The sequence below is a fragment of the Gambusia affinis genome, linkage group LG11 (genome assembly GCF_019740435.1).
Source record: "Gambusia affinis linkage group LG11, SWU_Gaff_1.0, whole genome shotgun sequence".
In the NCBI taxonomy this organism is placed as follows: Eukaryota; Metazoa; Chordata; class Actinopteri; order Cyprinodontiformes; family Poeciliidae; genus Gambusia; species Gambusia affinis.
Genome location: NC_057878.1, coordinates 5,431,948 through 5,450,141, shown reverse-complemented (window position 1 = coordinate 5,450,141; position 18,194 = coordinate 5,431,948). Strand labels below are relative to the sequence as shown.

Here is an 18,194-nt window from a genome sequence, read left to right as displayed (position 1 = left end):
ACATTTTTAGTGACATAAAAAAAAATGTCTTCACAAGATTATGTAAAATTTTATTGTTAATTATAGTTTGTAAAGAGCATTAAATCTTTTTCTCCCGGTAATTTATTGTTTTCTGCAAAAATGGAAATATCACATGGGTTCCACATTAACAGAAATGTAAGTTTTGTGGGGTTTTTTAAAAGAACTTCAGAAATTGACGTAGTGCTGATGATGCTTTCATCTGATGCAGTTTGTAGTTAGCTTAGGCTAATGCTAACATGTTGATTTTTCTTCAAAACACATTTAATTATGATTTAGACATAATTTTGAGTTGAAACTTTATGAGACCTAAACACCCTAAAGTAATCCGATTGATTGATTGATTGATTGATTGGTTGATTTTAAATGTTTCACATCACTTAGCTATCGTTGTTTCCTCCTGCTCTATTTCTCTCTCCCACGCCAACACAGAGCAAACTTTCATGGTCACACATATATCCTCATATCAACTCCACCCGATACATCCCTGACACGTGTGGAGCAGACTTCTGCAGCAAATTGATTATTTGCATGTAGCCTAGCGCTCTCTCTGTGGTCTGCTGCACAGATGTATGGATGGATGTGTTTCTTCCACAGAGAGAGAGAAAGAAACAAAGAGCTGGAGCAGCAGGAGCCATCTTTCAGAATGACAGAAAAGTCAAAAGCCGGGATTTTACTCGAGCTGTGCCGAAGCAGCTGACGCTTTGTGAGGCTTTGCCGCAAAAGCTGAGATACAAAATGAAAAATTTTTTTAATTCCTACCTAAGTGCGTAACTTTGTGAATATTATAAAACTAATTCCTAATCGCTGCATGGGAATTTGTTCAACTTCAAAACAGAATATTCTGTGACATCGTTTGCATCACAGAATATGGAGTTAGCGTTGGAAGAGCTTTTCTATGGGCATCCTCTTTCGTGCTCAGATTTCCAGTTCAGCGTCAGCCTCGGAACCAACACGGTTAATCCCAATAGCCTCACTCACATCAGAGGTTTTATCGGCTTGGCCCCGCACACGGCAGCAAGTGCTGGTGAGGTCCCACCACCCTTGGAACACTGGACTAAAAATGAACTCCAAACAAAGCGTCTGGAGCGAATTTTTCCTGTGTGCCAGGTGCTTGATGCTACACTAGCGCTTCTCGGCGTGAAGCTTGTCCACCTGCTTCTCTGCGACATATTTCGTAGAAACGTCGAGATATCATTTGCCGCTCTGAAAGGTGAACGACCACCAGGCCGTTTATGTGGAAGCATAAACTTGGACGTGTTCTGCGAGGACCTCAGCACAAAGAACAGCTTTCCTGCACCTCTGACCTTCGGTAGAGCACGGAAGATGGTGGAGGATGCTGGACGGGATTTGAAGAATTGGCTTAAAGAAAAGAACTTGGCTTCATTTCCGAGAAGTTGCGGTTCTTCCCTGGCATCAAGTTCAGGGATGTGCGCGGGTCCCGAAAACTTTTCTGGAACTGTCGAGACTACGTTGTCTTGGAGTCCGAAGGCTACAATGCGCAACTTTCACAGGTTGCAACAGCTACTCTGCAGGTCTGTACAGAGGTGGAGCGCCGTTCTTTGAGTTATTCAAGGAACCTTGAGAAGTACAGAGACCATGGAATGTTGTGGATGGAGAAGGTACTGCAGAGGATTCCTAATAAAATCCAAGGAACGCTGCGCTTGAACGCCATGACCTTTGCCAGCTGTGTTGGCATGATAATGAACGGTGATTATGTCGATTACAATCAGCTGTGCACTCTCCTTCAAGACCTCAGTCCTACCGTCAGCCAGGCTCTACTTCAACATTGGCAGATCCTGTCACAATTCAACTTACCTAAAGTCTTCAACTTCATTGTATGGAAGTTAAAAGAAGATATTCCATACAGAGTGCATGTCATGTTCCGTGTTTTTCTGTGTGTTTATTCTGATTTTCCTGTGTGTCCGAGTCTCCATGTTGTCCTGTCTCCCCTTGATTGCTTCCCAGGTGTGTCTCGTTCCCTGATTACCTCCTGTGTATTTAGTGTCACCTGTGTGTCTGTGTCTTCGTCGGGTCCTCGTTGTTTGTCACACGTCAGTCTGCCTGTTTTGTTTACCACGCTGTTTATTCTGTTGCTACCGGTGTGAGCCCTGGCTTCCGCTCAGCCGTGCCGCCAGAATTTTGTGGATTTATCTCCGTCATTAAATATCATTTTTCACCACACCCTGGGTTCCCGTTTGCTGCCTCACCACCTCACCACCACGCATTATGACAGTGCAAGTCCCTGCAAAACGAAAGAGGGAAGTCAAAGCATCAGAGCAGGCTGTGGAGGAGCAGCCATTTGTGGACTTGACCAAAGTCATGAAAATGGCTCCAAGTGTTGTGGTTGGAGGTCCATATGGGAACCTTACCAGAGTGTGTTAGGAAATAGGTTGGAGTGTTTGACCCTTGTCTGGACCGATCTCCCACGCTCAGACTCCGGCCTCCGATTGTCCTGGTGCATGCAAGGCAGTGCGCTCTCACTCGAGATCATACAGCTATCCTGAATGACTGGGCACTATCTTATGGGTGTATATGTGCAATGGTTAACAAGGTAACCTGATTTGAATGTGCTGTATAAGGTGCTGAAAGTGAGTGTTTGTGTAGTGGGGTTAGCCCAAACTAAACTTGAGTGTATTGTTATGTGCTGTATAATAAGGGGAGAAACAAAAGGTGGAGAAGAAACAATATATATATATACATATACACACACACATATATATATATATCTACATATATACACATTATAAAAGAAAAATAGATAGACTTATATATATATATACAGACACACATCCAAAATCTCACCACTAAACACACTCATTCACCCACATAAAAAGACATAAACCAATATTCATACAAAAATTGTGCATGCATATAACTAACCAGCAAACAAAATGAGGAAAGAGAGGAGGAAAATTTTGTGGAGAGAATTCATATGTTTACACTTTATGGTCAGTTGTAGTTAGTGTGTAAATTTTGTGTATACTTATAACAAATAAAAAGAGAAAGTGTTTTTGTTTTTTTTGATTCCAGTATCCTTGTTATTAGAAGTATGTTAGTTGAGTGTGTATGTAAATGTGTTTGTACTTTAATAATGTAAATATGTATATCTGTATATAAACACTAGAAGAGATGGTTAGGGTAAGAGTTTTTAATTATCTTCCTATGATTGGGATATATATATATTTTTGTCTTTTTATAGTTCTAATCAAGAGAGAGCACGAATTAATTATATCAGTTGGTTAGGTTTAGGGTCAGGGGTTATGGTGAGAGTTCAGGGTTTAGAGTACGGGTTAAAATTGGGACTAAATTATGAAATAGAGTGTGTAATAGATTGTTTAGGGAAGGGTTGGTTTAAATTAAGAGTTTTATGATGGCTTCAAAAAGAAATGTTTGTATGTGTGTAACTGTATGTATGTCTGTGTGTGTACATGTGGTTAGGATAAAGAAGAATAATGTTCCTAATATTAATTGGTTTTAATCACAGCTAAGAGTTATGGTTGGGGTAAGGGCTAGGAAATATAATTGAGTATGTGCACCCAATTCACTAATTGTATAATGTAATTAAGTATTAGTTGTCTTATATGGACCTCTCTCATTCAAACCTCCCAGTTGGATTGGGCCAAATCTTTTGATCCAAATTTGTTCTTGTACCCATCTTTCCCTTTTTGTCCAGTTTGGGTTGTGTGCAATCGGTCTGGCCCTAATAGACTCAACCCCATGCATCCGGAAGTGTTTGACAATGGTGATTTCCGGTTTTCTGTTGTATTTGATATTGGATTTGTGTTCACTCAATCTTTTGTGTAGTGTGTTCCCTGTTTCCCCGACATATTGTAATTTGGATTTTTTGCACCAGATTATATAAATAACATTTTCATGTTTCCAAGTGATTCTCTGTTTGATGGGCCAGCGTTCGTTGTTGTTTGTGCTTCGAATGAATGGTAGATGATGAGTACGAGCTGGTCTCCGACTCCGGCTAAAGTTGGCGTGCACCAATATGTCCTCGAGGCTCGGATTTTTCTGGAAAGCCGAAATGACCCTCCAATTTTGGGCCTGTGGCAACTCCTTTTGTAGTTGTTCAAAATTTTTCTTAATTATTTTATGCATTTTTTGTGTGAATTTGGAAAATGGTCCAATCAGTGGAATAGTGTGTAGATTTGTGTTTTGGTTTTCTTTCTTCTGGGTGGTCACGGTTTGAAAAACCTCCTTTTTAACCTTCTGTAGGAGTGTTCTTGTATATCCCTGCTTGCGTAGTGCCCGAAAGAGTGTTTGTGTGGCTGTGTCTCTGTCCCGAATGTTTGAACAAGTTCTTTTGAATCTAATTAGTTGTGCTTTGAGGATGCCAATAAATGTGTGTTTGGGGTGGAAACTGTGTCTGTGCAGAAGTTGGTGTGAGTCTGTGTTTTTGAAATGAATTTTGCTATCCAATTTCCCGTTTTTCCGAAAGTTTTCTCCTTTAAAGGTCACCGTATCCAAAAACACCACCTGTTTGGGGTCACATGTGAGTTTAATTTTAATTGATGGATGGTGGTTGTTGAGAACGTTGGTGAAATGGTCCAAATCCTCCCGACTGTGGTTCCAAATTCCCCAAATGTCATCCAGATATCTATAATAGGCCTCTGGCAATTTTTCGCATTTCTGGAAACACTCCCTTTCCCATTTTGCCATATAGATATTAGCGTAGGCCGGTGAGAATCTCTTGCCCATTGCTGTCCCTTTGGTTTGTAAAAACCATTTGTCGTCGAATTTAAAATCATTCTTCTCCAGGTTGATTTTAAGAAGTTCTAAAATTACGTCATCAGGGCGGTCCAGATTTGGATTTTCCTTGAAGCATTCTTTAATCGCCTCAAGGCCCCTGGGTGTCTCTATGTTTGTATATAAACTCTCCACATCCATTGTGAATAATAGGCTATTTTCCGTGACATTGTGGCAATTGACTTTGTGCAGAAAATCTTCAGTGTCCCTGATGTAACTGGGGTGTTTAATTGCTAAGGGGTTCAGGTACTGGGTGATTAATTTTGCGGAACCATAGGATTCACTCCCACAATCTGAAACAATCGGTCTTCCCTTGGGTATCTGGTTTGGTATGGTCCAATCTTTTAGTTCTTTGTGGATTTTAGGTAGCAGGTAGAAATATCTTGGTCTAGGTGGGTTTGTGCCCACCAGAAAAAGAAATTGTTTTCTGTTGATGTGTTTTGACCCCTTAAGTTGATTGAGTAATTTGATGATTTCGTTTTGTGTTTGCAGATAAATGGGTCCCTGTAACTCCCTGTAAAACTCTTGGTCCTGGAGTTGCCTCATGGCCTCGATCCTGTAGTCTTCCTTATCCATTATCACAATAGTGGAGCCCTTGTCGGCCGGTTTGATTATAATCTAATGTTGATTTTGTAGTTGTTATTTAATTGTTAGCACCGGTAGCAACTGGGAATATGAAGGACAACAAAACGACAAACTGGGAAACATCTGACGAGGACCCGACAGCGAACAAAGGACACAGGTGGGATTAAATACACAGAGGGTAATCAAGGACACGAGACACACCTGGGAACAATCAAGGGGAGACCGGACAACACGGAGACTCGACGAAGAGTTTTACAGAGAGTTACAGGGACCCATTTCTGCAAACACAAAACGAAATCATCAAATTACTCAATCAACTTAAGGGGTCAAAACACATATAATTATATAAATATAAACACAGAAAAAACACAGAACATGACAAAAGGATTAGTAACACAGAAGTGATCTATCACAAGTGATAGAAAGTTGACAATATTAACTTAAGGTTTGTCTTATACAGAATTGTATAGTTAATGTCCAATAAATTAGAGATATAGTACATTCATATATGACAGAGTGATGAAAAGAAAATTAATAACCCTTGTTCAATGAGACAAAATGGAGAATCAAAAGACAACAGTAAATGGAAAAAAAAGGGGGAAAACGTTGAAAAACGTTTTAATGGACTTAATATTCGTTATTTAAAAAAAAAAAACTTTGATTATTATTAGTTTAAGTTTTTTGGGGATAAAAATATTTCCAATTTGCCTATTTTTAATCTATTTTAGTATCGTATTTAACAACGGTTCGGAAGGACCGCGCCGGTGTTAAATCGTAGCTAAATATCAAAATTTTAGAATCCGCTCTTCAGTGGTGTACCGCTGGATCAATGGGTGTTTTGGCCGTGATTAACACCATACACCCTCACCAACGGCGGCAACCCGAGGAGATCTGCTCTCCGCTACTGTTTGTTGCAGTTGTGTATCCACCAACGGTACCAGGAAAGTCAACAGCTCACCTAAAATGACTGAAAAAGTATAAGAGGTACGGGGTCCATACCTGGCCTTGAGAATCTGTGGGAGGGGCCCCACCTACCCTCCAAGTTTGGGCCATGTTCAAAACCGTCATCTTGAAAAGGAACAACCAAGGGGTTCTCCACAAAAAGCATGTACAATGCCTGCTGAATGAAGTACATCTGTGGCCCGATCTCCCATGGTATGTCCTTTTCAAACCTGCGGACTTGTTCGTTGCGGAGGCCGAGCTGGACCAGCTTTTGCTTTAAATCCTCCATGTGATCCAGATACTGCCATGCCCTGGAAATGAGAGCACGCCGGAACTGCGGATGGGACATACGGCATGTTACCAACGTTCCACTCACAGGGTGTTTTTTATGCCATCTGTAGGTGGACATGTGGTGAGTCTACATATAACTGGAGGAAGGCGAGTTTACCCTCAACACACAGGGCATCGAGCAGTGTTGGCTCCAAGCTGTGCGGCAAATGGTCCAGGTCCGTCTGGTAATTCTGGGGGAGGAGGGTTTGGTGAGATGAGCACTTACCCTCTTGGAGTTATTTTAGGTGAGCCGTTTTTTCCGATGAATGTGAGTCTATGGCAGCTATGTGAAGGGGAGGGGCCACACCCACCAAACTTGGAGGGTAGGTGGGGCCCCTCCCACAGACTCGAGGCCAGGCATGGACCCCCTACCTCTTATACTTTTTCAGTTATTTTAGGTGAGCTGTCGACTTTCCTGGTTTTCCTAAGTGCGTAACTTTGTGAATATTATAAAACAAATTTTTAATCGCTGCATGGGAATTTGTTCAACTTCAAAACAGAATATTCTGTGACATCATATGTGTTGCTCTGTGTTGCTTCATTTTGAAGACAAAGTTCTACATTTGGATCAGTTTTATTTATAGATTTAGCCATAAAAATTATGAACTGGCGCCTGATCATCCGATACATGACTGCTCTTCTCCCAGCCTTGTTAATCGCTGTAGTGGTCATGAGGACAGATTAGCTTCCAAACAAACGTCCTGTCGACAGCAGCTCTGAAATGATTTCTTGTTCCTGGTTGCTAGGAGACAGGCTCGTTTGCTACAACTTGAAGCGTGGACCAGATTACAAAGAACCACATAGAGTTAACGCTGTAAGGACTTAACACCTGATGCCTAACGGTTATCTTAACTAAGGTAAGGTAATGTAATGTAAGCTAACGTAAGATACAATAAGCTAGGGTAATGTAAGATGAGCTAAGCTAATGTAAACCAAATTAAGCCAAGACTTTCAATTAAATAAAAAAAATACTTTCTTAATTACAAAAGAACATTTTATGTTGATTCATCTCACATTAACCAATTTCCCATCAGTTGTAGGTGCTGACGGCTGTGGACAGGAAGGATCACCTGTAGCAGTCTGTGTTACAATGGTTTTCAAGAAGCATCTGACTGAAGAACCTCTGTTCTTGTATGTCAGTCTCATGAAGAAGATGCTCAGTGTTGACCGTAATGTTATTGATTTTATGGCAAATCCAGAGGAATACAAAGAAGTCCAAGAGATAAGTTGCTGAAAAGTTGCTTTCTAAGTTATTTCTGTCTTATTTCAAGTGTACTGAGATATTTGCTCTAGAAACTATGCTGGAATGACTTGGTGAGCTTTTGTGTTTCTGCAGCATCGGTCTGTCACGTGCATATCGTAAAACGCTCTGAAGTTAGTTCTGCAAAGTGGGAAAAAAATGTGAAAAAAGTTCACAGGGTGTCAGTGCGTCTGTAAAAGCGCCGCAAGTGTCAGAAAAGCAATAAGATTTCTCGGCAAAATACTTTCAGGAATGCCAGCTGACAACGAGATTCGCTTTGAACGAATATCGGCTTTCCACTCCTTGGATGTCTGATGACGGGATTGGGCCTTGGATGACCTGCAAAGACTTTTATAAGTGAGTTCAATGGGATTTTTGTGGCTCTTGACAGTTTAACGGAGCATCAGATCTTCGCGCACAGGCTCTCGGCAGGTCCACATATTGTTCGTCGGAGAATAAAAAGAGATGAAAAGGGGATGTGGCAAGAGGTTGAGGACACGAGTACATCCTCTCTTGGAGGACGTTCAAGAGACGTCCTATCAAAGCTGCTTTCCTTCCGTCTATAAATACCAGCTCGCTGAATAATATCCCCCCCCAACCTCCTGCTGCGGGTATCAAGATCTGTTTAACACATGAGAGGCTCTGGAGATAACTCTGTGGGCTATACATTATGCATCGCACAACTCCAGATGAAGAGAGCGGCATATTACTCCAGCGACTGGCCTGACATTTAAAGACATGTCCATCAAAAATATGACCTTTAAATCTCCTAATTTATTGCGCTAAATATGTCTTAGCGTGTTGTATCACTGGGAGTCCGTGTTGAAAACAGCTCATAATAAATTATCAAATGTAAGTGGCTGTAGTATGGGGTGGCAAAAGGGACAAGATTGTAAAGTAGTCATATTAGGCCGCACCTGTGACAGAGTTCAGCTAATTAAAAAGGTTTGCTTGACTGCCATTCAACGCAAACAGCAGGTTATACAGCAAGCTAATGCAAAGACAGCAGAGCAAACAGGACTCAGAGAGTTAGAGAAAAATAAGGATCATGGTTCATTTCAGTGGCAAAAGTTGGAGAATCTAGAGTAGGGATGCACAATAGATCGTCAGTAGCAGCCTCTGTTAATAGTTTTGGGGGTTTTTTAATGGGGACTATTGCGTATTTTCCAGTCACAAGGTCATTTTATAGCACAATCAAATAACTGTTTCCTTCGATTGCCATAAAAAAAATGCTGGATATATTAAATGTGACTAACAAGAAATTGAAACTGGGCCTCTGTCTCTTTAAGAAATTTCTGTTCTCTCTGAAACTCCGCCTTCAGGAAGTCGTCAGCACAACATGGCTCCTCGATCAACCTCTTAACAACCTCCTTTACAGGCGTTGCATTGAGAAGCAGCTCCTATAATGAGCTCAGCTGATGTGCAGTTCCATCAGGTGTTTGCTAATTGCTGCTGGCTAGTCTGAAGGAGCTGGGGGGAAGAGTCAATACGAGAGGGATGCTCTGTGAGGCAGAAGCTCAAAAGGTTGGAAACTGCAGCTCTGAGGAGGAGCTTCGTCTTTGAAGGCTGGGCTAGGTACAACCAGGTGTTTTGTAAAGTTGAATGGTTGTCATGGAGACTAAAGGATTTCTCAAACATGCATGAAATAATCAAGGCAACACTCCATGTATGTTTTTGAAGAGGGAATAACATTAAACCATGAAGTAAAGATAAAAACAAGTAAATTTTACATTAAAAAATGGACTTATCTGTTTTGGCCTACTATGTAAGGAGGGCAGATCGATTCAAAAATATCAACAATATTGCTAACAATTCAGTATTAGTATCGGATCGATAATAGAGTGATAAGGTTGGCAAAATTGATACACGATCCCGTTAAAAAAAAAGTAATTTTGGCTCAGATGTTCATGTTGGTGCGTCCTTTATAAAAAGCCTGTGAATCCTAGAGAATTCTGTACCAGGAAGCCATCAGGCTTAAACAGCTTGTTGGGGGATTATTGTAGAGACAAAACTTCAACAGATTTTATTCCAGCTGTGTCAAAGTCCTTAGTACTTTTTCTCCTCTCCTTTTTTTTTTTTTTTTCAGAAGAGGTAAAGTGAGGAGAAGGGAAAAGGGGAGGCGGGGGCGCAGCACTCCCTCCTTCACTCAGAGATGTAGAGAGCAGAACTTGTTTCAGTGAGCCGGGCTTTGAAAGTGTAACGTAAGAATGGCAGATCACAGAGGCCAGAGAAAACTGATATTCTCCTCGTTGCGACTCCCCCTGCTAGGGACTTTGTTGTGGGGGCTTCTGCTTTTAACTGGAACCAGGTTCTGTGTAGCTGCGGCATCCCGCACGGTGCGTACGAGCAATCTCCGTTGTTTCTCTGCTCCCTGACGCGCAGGGACGGCGTGTTGAAGCTGATGGCCGTCAGTAAAGACCTGGGGTTCTCCAGGTAGGGGCTTCTCACCTGAGCTGACAGGTGGAAACCAAGGCAGCTCAGAAAGCAGAGGAGATTCCTGTTTGTATTCAGTCCTTTTAGAAACAAGCGGATAGCTGTATTTTTCTCTCCAAAACAAAACACACATGTTCAAAAACTTGCACTTTAAAGCACTATGGATGCTACAAGTTTATTAAAGAGGCATTATTATGTATTTTCATGACACATAGTGCCAATGAAGTAACTGTTACCTTCAAAGAAATTTGTCTTCATAATTTCAAATTGAGTCTCTGTCTCTTTAAGAAACTCTTGCTCTTGCTGAAACTCCACCTTCATGAAGTCATGGCAGTATTGCTCCTCTGTTAACCCCTTAACAAAATTTTACCAGTGTTGCACTGAGAATTAGCTCATATAAGTAGCGCTGCAGCTCCACCAGATGTTTGCTAATTGCTGCTAGCTAGTTTGAAGGAGCGGAGTGGGGGAGGGATGCTCTGTGAGGCAGAAGCTTGGAACCTGCAGTTCTGAGAAGGAGCTGCACCTCGAGGGCGGAGCTAGGTCTACCCAGGTGTTTTGCACAGCTGAGTGGTTGCCATGGAGATTAAAGGATTTCTCAAGCATGCATGAAAGAATCAGGGCAACACTCCATGTATGTTTTTAATGAGTGAACAACACTGTAACATGATGAAAAGCTCAAATAAAAGTTGATTTTAAATGATACTGCTCCTTTAAGAACCCATTCGGACCCGGTCCTTGTACTTGCTTTGAAGGGTTCACGTGCCTAGTGTGTCCCAGTTCTCTGGAGTAATTTTTTATCCTGCCCTCTTTGCCCCCTTGAGCCACACTTCAGCTAAAGCCTGCTTCCAAGCGGATTTTGGCGAGCTGCATTACCCATAATTCACTGCAGCATGTGTCGTCTTGAATTAAAAGTCGGCAACATGGCAACCTTCACCGAGCAAAAAGTGTCTGTTGCGGAAAAATAGTAAGTTTTCAAATGTAAAGGTTGGAGATTGTTTTTGTTTCACTCTACTGCACATGAATGAAAACTATTGCATTTTGCTCTGTTTTCAAAAAGTCGTAGCAAAACACATGTGCAAACCCAAATATCTCCTGCAATGACTTTTGGAAAGCAAAAATACCTCTGCTGTGGGCGTGGGTGACCTGGACTTAACGTTTTACCACCATATTTTGTGGTGCTATTCCGAAAATGATCAATGTGACAATAAGAACTGTTTATTAAAAATCTTCTGAACAACTGTGTAGCTGTGCATCCATGGTAGCGCAATCATAGTCCCACAAACACAAATGCTCATTTTAAAAATGCTTCTATATGACACCAGTTATATAAAGAAGTGTTATTTGTATCACCATACTGCACACGTTTCATCGTATTTTTAAATGTATTGGTGCTATTATTGAACAAACCTTTGGAGAAAATGGTAAAAACAACAATCCTGACAAGGTGAACAGTTTGGGAGGATTTTAATCATCATCAATAGGAATTTATTGTGAGAACGACAAATCTAAATGAATATTATGAAAAAAGATTATCACGATTAATGAAAAAATTTATACGATAAGTGTCCAGCCTTACCACACTGTACTGCCACCTTCTTAAAACCCTGACTGCAGTTATTACTATTTCACTTAGACCAGCCATTTTGGATTTCTATAAATGCTTGTAACCTGCGCACTTATGTGCACATTCATAGAGGGACGTAGGGCGTAATGGGAGTACTGCGATCGGTTCTTCGTCTGCAGGGCAGCCATGTTGGATTCTAAACCACCCCAACTTTCCACGCAGTCGAAATCTCGTCTTCAGGACAGCAACATACTTCCTGAGAGTATAAATCTGTCATCACCGCTCTGATCTTTCTTTTTGTATCCTCCTAAAAATAACGTCTTTCACAGCAGGAGGACTTTTAACCTGCTTTTCTGCTGGTTGTTCTGTGCACTTTTATCAGATTTGCGAGGAAGGAACTGTAGAAGAACAGGAGTAAAATTTTATTTATGGCGCGTTCTAAATCTGTTGGACCTTTATGTGTTTACCAAAGGACTTCAACTCCAGGGGTTAGTACAGGACTGATAGCCTTGTTACATGTCTGACTGGAAATAAGTTCACTTTTATGCAGTCTGGCTGTTTTATTTTCTCATTTTCACCAACAGAGCAACATACTATTGTGCAACCAACTCAGATAGAAACATCTTGGTCTGGATGTTTCCCATTAGTAAGAAAAGATAAAAATCACATTATCAAATATAATCTCATCTCATCAGTGTGAGACACGCACACACACACACACACACTTTGGAGCAGCTATAGCTTTTCTTACACAAGAGACTATAAAAAAAGATTAACCAGAACGACTTGATCAGACAACCAGTGTTTGCCAATAGCTGTGTTGCAACTCTGGTGTTTTGGATTAAACAGGCTTCTTAACAAGAATACTTCTTGATTTTCCTGCAGCTATGACATATGGCGTAGAGGATAAAAGCTAGAAACTTCATCTTATAAAAGAATTCCTCTACGTGCACATACACAAACCCAGACTGCACAGCCCTAAAATGTTTCTCATTTGCGATCTGATACGCCTTGTGTTCTCCCAGATTTGACACCCTGTCGAATCGAGCTAAAAAGAAAAGCATCACGTTAATGCAGCGCCCTGTTTCATTCGGTAAATACGCGTTTTGCCATTTGGGTTTTCTGTTTCAGGTGAGGAGCAAACCAGAAGGCCTCGGGCATTGAGGCGGCGTCTGTGTGAAGGTCAGCGAAGCTTCGACCGCGTCTTTTAGGGATTAAACGACTTTTAATAGAAATTGGAGGCATAGATCTCATTTCAGCTGATTCAAACACATGCAAAAAAAAACATATGCATGCACATGCCCGCCCTCTCAAAGCCAGCTGGTATGCAGAAAATCCCACAGTTTGTCCAGTTCTTTGGGGGAGGGCGGGATGAGAGCTTTAGCCTTCTGTCTAAATCAAAAACAAATCCTCCCACAGCCAGATTCCAACATCAAAGGGGCAGTTTGCACAAACTCCACTTTAAGGCCAAGTTAGTGGTGGATGGTTGGTGTTGAGTTAATGCATAGAAAATTGTTATATCTACTTTTCTTTTTTTATTATTATCGTTGAAGCTGAAAAGTCAAATTCTGCTATAACTTCTCACTGCCATGATGATGATGCTGAACGGTTTGCTCTTCTTTAACTTCAACTTCTTAACTCTTAAAGAAGTTAACTTCTTTCACGTATTTGAGTTAAGTGTCATTTTCTGGCAATTTCTTTTTAGCTTACTGGCTATTAGTCTAGCTTGCTAGACAGCTGTGTTGTTAGCTCGCTAGTAGTTTATGGTAACTGGACTGAACATATATAGAGCTTTTCCAGTCATTTTGACCACTCAAAGCGCTTTACTCTGGAGTCACACTCACATTTATACACCAATACGCAGATCATTAAGTGCCTTGCCCAGAGGCACATCGACATGTGGCAGGAGGAAGCCGGAATCGAACCTACAACCTTCCAATCGCAAGACGACTACTCTACCATAGAGCCACAGTCGCTGCTAGACACCAGCTGGCTGGGTTAATAGATTATTACTGTAAGATTAGAGTCTGTTTATGTCCTAAAATGTATAACGCTATACGAATTTGATGAATTATGATTATTGTTGTTAAAAGTCCGTCCCTTCATTTAACACTTTGTTACTCGTGTGTTTGTTTTATAGATTCAATCTCATGTAGCTGATCCACGGATCAGGAATGACCACATGCTATCAATCATTTGCTAACCACGTGTGCATGAGACATGTGTGTGTTTTTATTATGCGAGTACACCTTTTCCCGACCGAAGTTTGTGTTTACGTCAGTAATTAGCCCAGGGGTTGACATTGTTCTCGTGTTTTTCCGGCTCCCGATAGTAGAAGGGCTTACTTAAAATTATATATCCATCATATTGTTGTTGCAGAGGTGAAATTTGCCATTCATTTCATTTTTGTCCCGTGTATTTGTCTTTGCATTTAACTGGTAGTTTATGTGTAGTGGTGTGGTGCCCTCTAGTGGAGTCAGTATGTCATTTTTCCATACTGCATCTTAGTGTGGCCGTAGTTTGCCTGTAAAGTTATTATTAATAATAATAATAGTAGTAGTAATAATGATGATAGTAATTGTTTCTAAATTTAAAATGTTAATTGTGGATTTGTTGAGAAAATCAAATAATTCCAGCTGAGAGGGAAAAATAGCACAAGCTGAATTAGTCCAAATAAGTTTAAATCTAAAGAAAGGCCTATTCTAAATTAACTAAAGACATCAAAATTAAGTAAATCAAACGTACTGTTCACAATCCAGTAATTTACATGGTATCACTATTTAGCACTAGAAATAAAATACACTCACAACTTTCAAGTTTTACTAGCACAAAGCCTCTCCAGCTCCATTTGAAGATGTTTAAATCCTTCACTTCAAGACATTAAATAATCCAAAATACACACAAACAAAGCATAAAATTATCACGGGACGTGCTGCCGCTTCCCTTCACTGTTATGTATGTGGCAAATGTTCTGAAATCAATTTAAAACTCCTGACTACCAGTTTCATGCGTCACTGCCATAAACCGTGCATGTCTTCGTCTTGTTCCTTTTCTTTGTTTTCGCTTCTTCCTCTCATCGTCTGAAGATTTTTGGGCTTCGTGTTCGCTCATCCGCACCCGAAATTTCAATCTCCAGTTCAACTTTCATACGACTGAAGTGATTTACAGACCCGTTTTCTAAATTATCGAAAAGTTGATTTTATTTCAATAACTCAGCTCACCAAATGAGACACATTACAAATCTTATTTTCACACAGATTGATGGGTTGCAAGTTTTTTTTTTCTGATTATTATGATGATTTTCTACTAATGAAGATAATATTGCATTGGACCAATGAAAAGTATGTTTAGCACCTCCTTAAAGGTTTCTGTTTTCTAAACTTTCTTTTAATATGACAAAAAAAAACTCATAGAAACATATATTCTAATTTATTGAAAATGGCAGCACCTTTAAGAGTAACATAAAAGTTCCAGCTGCTTAGTACAAAAGCAAATCTCACTTAGTTCATTTCAGGCACATGCTTGACCCGAACATAGAAAAGACATGAGGTTGAAGTGAATGAATTGAATTATTATTTTTCAAAGTATTTCTGAAGTTTAGACTAAAACTAACAGAGTTTCACTTTTTTTTTCTCCCTTCTTTTTTGGTTGTTGGACAGGTTGTGTTTTCATACACCTATAAAAGACAAAAAAGTCCCATTTATGCACCAATAAATGCATCTGAATCTGAAGTTAGGAATGAAATCTGGCTCGGATGGTAATTTAAAAAAAAAAAAAGGCATCATTAATTAGCTGGAGTAAGTTAAACGTCTCCTTTCATCATCGTACTTTCCTTCTTGGTTTTCAACAAGCTGGTTCACCTCTGGTTTCTTGTCATGCCCAACTAACCTTTTTGTTGAAAACACGGGACTTGTAGTTCTGAAGCCTGACTCGGTCTGAAGAAATCAGGCTCCCTCTGCATAACCGAATCGGACAGAGCTCCACAATATTTACACCGCCGACACAAAATGAAGCTGCTTCACACTGGCCAAAAGGTCAAACTTTGGAAGAGCATGAAAGAAAACAGAAGGGGGTAAAGTGTTCAGGCTAAACGGAAGTGAACGTTGCCGAGGAGCCCACAGACATCGCATTTTGATTTGCAAAACGTCATGCAGAAATAAATCCTTCATATGTATCAAAATGTAACCTAGAGACACAGTGAAGTAAATCATCAAAGTCTGAAGTGATGTGACTGCAGACTGTGAGCTTCCCTCTGATTTTGTTTTTTCCCCCAGACCTCATATGTTCAGAGTATCCATCAATCATCCACTGCGTGACATTTCAGACGCTGGTGTGATTTAAGCACAGTGAGAAACTGCAGGAGTAACATGTTAATTAAAGGACAGCTGTAGTATGTCGGAGAAAACTGGAAATGTTGGCCTTAGGTAGAAATTAATAATGCCCTTATGAAGAACCGAAATTCATTTACTTTGACAAAAAAAACAAAACAAAAAAAACAACAAAAACTTGGTGATGAATATAATCTTGATATAAAATCCTAATAAAAACGCAATGCTTTCAAAACAAATAATTAAAACACTGCCTACTGTGGATTGAAACAGGCAAAGTGAAACTCCGGTACATTCATCGGTAAACATGAAAAACAATAAACATCAAAATGAGCAAGTGGCTGTTAAAATATAAATAAGACATTCGGTTAATTTCAAAATTGTTAATTGTTTGGGGGGAAAAATTACACAGTCGTTGCCAAAAGTTTGCATTCATTCATCTGAAAAACAAACAAATCTCAGAGAAAAACAAAATGGTGAAAAAATAAATAAATGAATGAAGCTGAAATGTTTCAGATGAATAAGTTTTCACCCATTTTGAATAATACTTTGTCAAACCGCCTCCTAGATTCATTTTCAGGAGTTAAAGCCAACATCAATGCTGTGCTGCCTTTACTGATTCAAATGTACTGGGAATAAAGTTTAGCTGCCATGTTACGATTTTCTTGATTTTTGGTCATTTGAACCCTTTCACTAAAGCCAAAGTTTGCAGACAGGTTCTTGTCAGATTGGTCCAGGAAGCAATATACAAACACACACTGTAATGTACTGTAAAAATATCTATCATGTTTTTATGTTTTTAAATATCTGCTAGAAATACCTTATTAACCAAAAATGACTTCAGGAGAAGAGAATTAGAGTTTTTAGAATGGCATAGTCAAAGTCCAGAGCTACACCTGACAGGATGTCTGAGAGGACACTTGTGGATTTGGAGAAATTTCACAAGAGCCACTGGACTAATGTTACAAAGTCCAGATGCTAATTATTCAACCTTCCCACAAAGAAGGCTGAATAATTAAATGAAATTTGACATTATTTATCATGGCTTTATTAATTTTTTTTTGCAGCACACAAACTTGCTATTTTAAGAGGGGCGTACAAACTTGGATTGTAGAAATCATGTTCTTTTTCCTTTAAACCAGCTGCAAAGTGTCTCTCGTGTCCCAGAAAACATTCAATTCAAACGACGAACTATACAGAAAGAAAACCTTGGCAGCCTTCGTCTACGTCAAAACAAGGCTGAGACCCGACTTTAGAGTGAAAACAAACATTTCCCAGGATCCGCGAGCCTTGTCCTTGCATTCTGACATGTTCGGTCTCGTACCGAACCCGGGGAGAGACGGCCGGTGAAGCTGGAAACCTCAGCAGGGCCGCATAACACCTTGACAATTCAACCCACATGTGAGGCGGCGTGCTGGGCCGCCGCCTCGGGGCAAGATGGCCTCAGCCTCATGTGGAAGAGGTTTTCCACTCGGCTGAACGTCCAGCACCTCCACCGGGATCCCCGGCGCTCACCGCCATTATACCGCCGCGGCTTCAAGCGTCGCGAGCAGCTGCGGGTTAACACCATTCGCACCTCCTCTCTCCGCGTACAGGTAACCCCCCCCCACTCCACGTGGAGGTCCACGCATTCCACGAACGCGGAGTCCCGACAAGGGAAATATGTCAGGAAGGCTGGTTTTGTTGCCAACAATATTACATTTGCGAAAAGAGAAAATTGAATTCAAACGCCGTAATGCAATAAGAAAGGGATAATCTAATTTGAGCTCAGCGCTGTTTTAAAATGCCTGAACAACTTCTTGAGGCGTTTGGTTTCGTCCTCGGAGAGCTGAGACACAGTGGCGTTGGTGTTTTTCTTCTTCTCACATCCTGCTATCGATCAATCGCGTATGGGGTAGGGACCCTAAAAAACGCAGGCTCAATATCAAACTGGAGACATCTGTGTTTTATACGTAGGTATACTCAGAATGTCTGTCAGTCTGTCCTCCACTGGGCAACA

At 40.6% G+C, this 18,194-nt stretch overlaps 1 protein-coding gene across 2 annotated transcripts in view; it reads left to right on the top strand.

The window, feature by feature from the left end:
• hao2 (hydroxyacid oxidase 2 (long chain)) overlaps window positions 1-18,194 on the top strand; it is a 36,803-nt gene that overhangs the window by 3,139 nt on the left and 15,470 nt on the right. Inside the window, exon 1 of one of the 2 annotated variants that reach the window (XM_044131736.1) lies at window positions 17,259-17,790. The exons of the other annotated variant lie outside the window; for it this stretch is intronic. The gene's annotated coding sequence lies outside the window, so the exon portion shown is untranslated. Of the gene's footprint in view, window positions 1-17,258; window positions 17,791-18,194 lie in introns of those variants that run through there. 2 annotated transcript variants of the gene reach the window in all.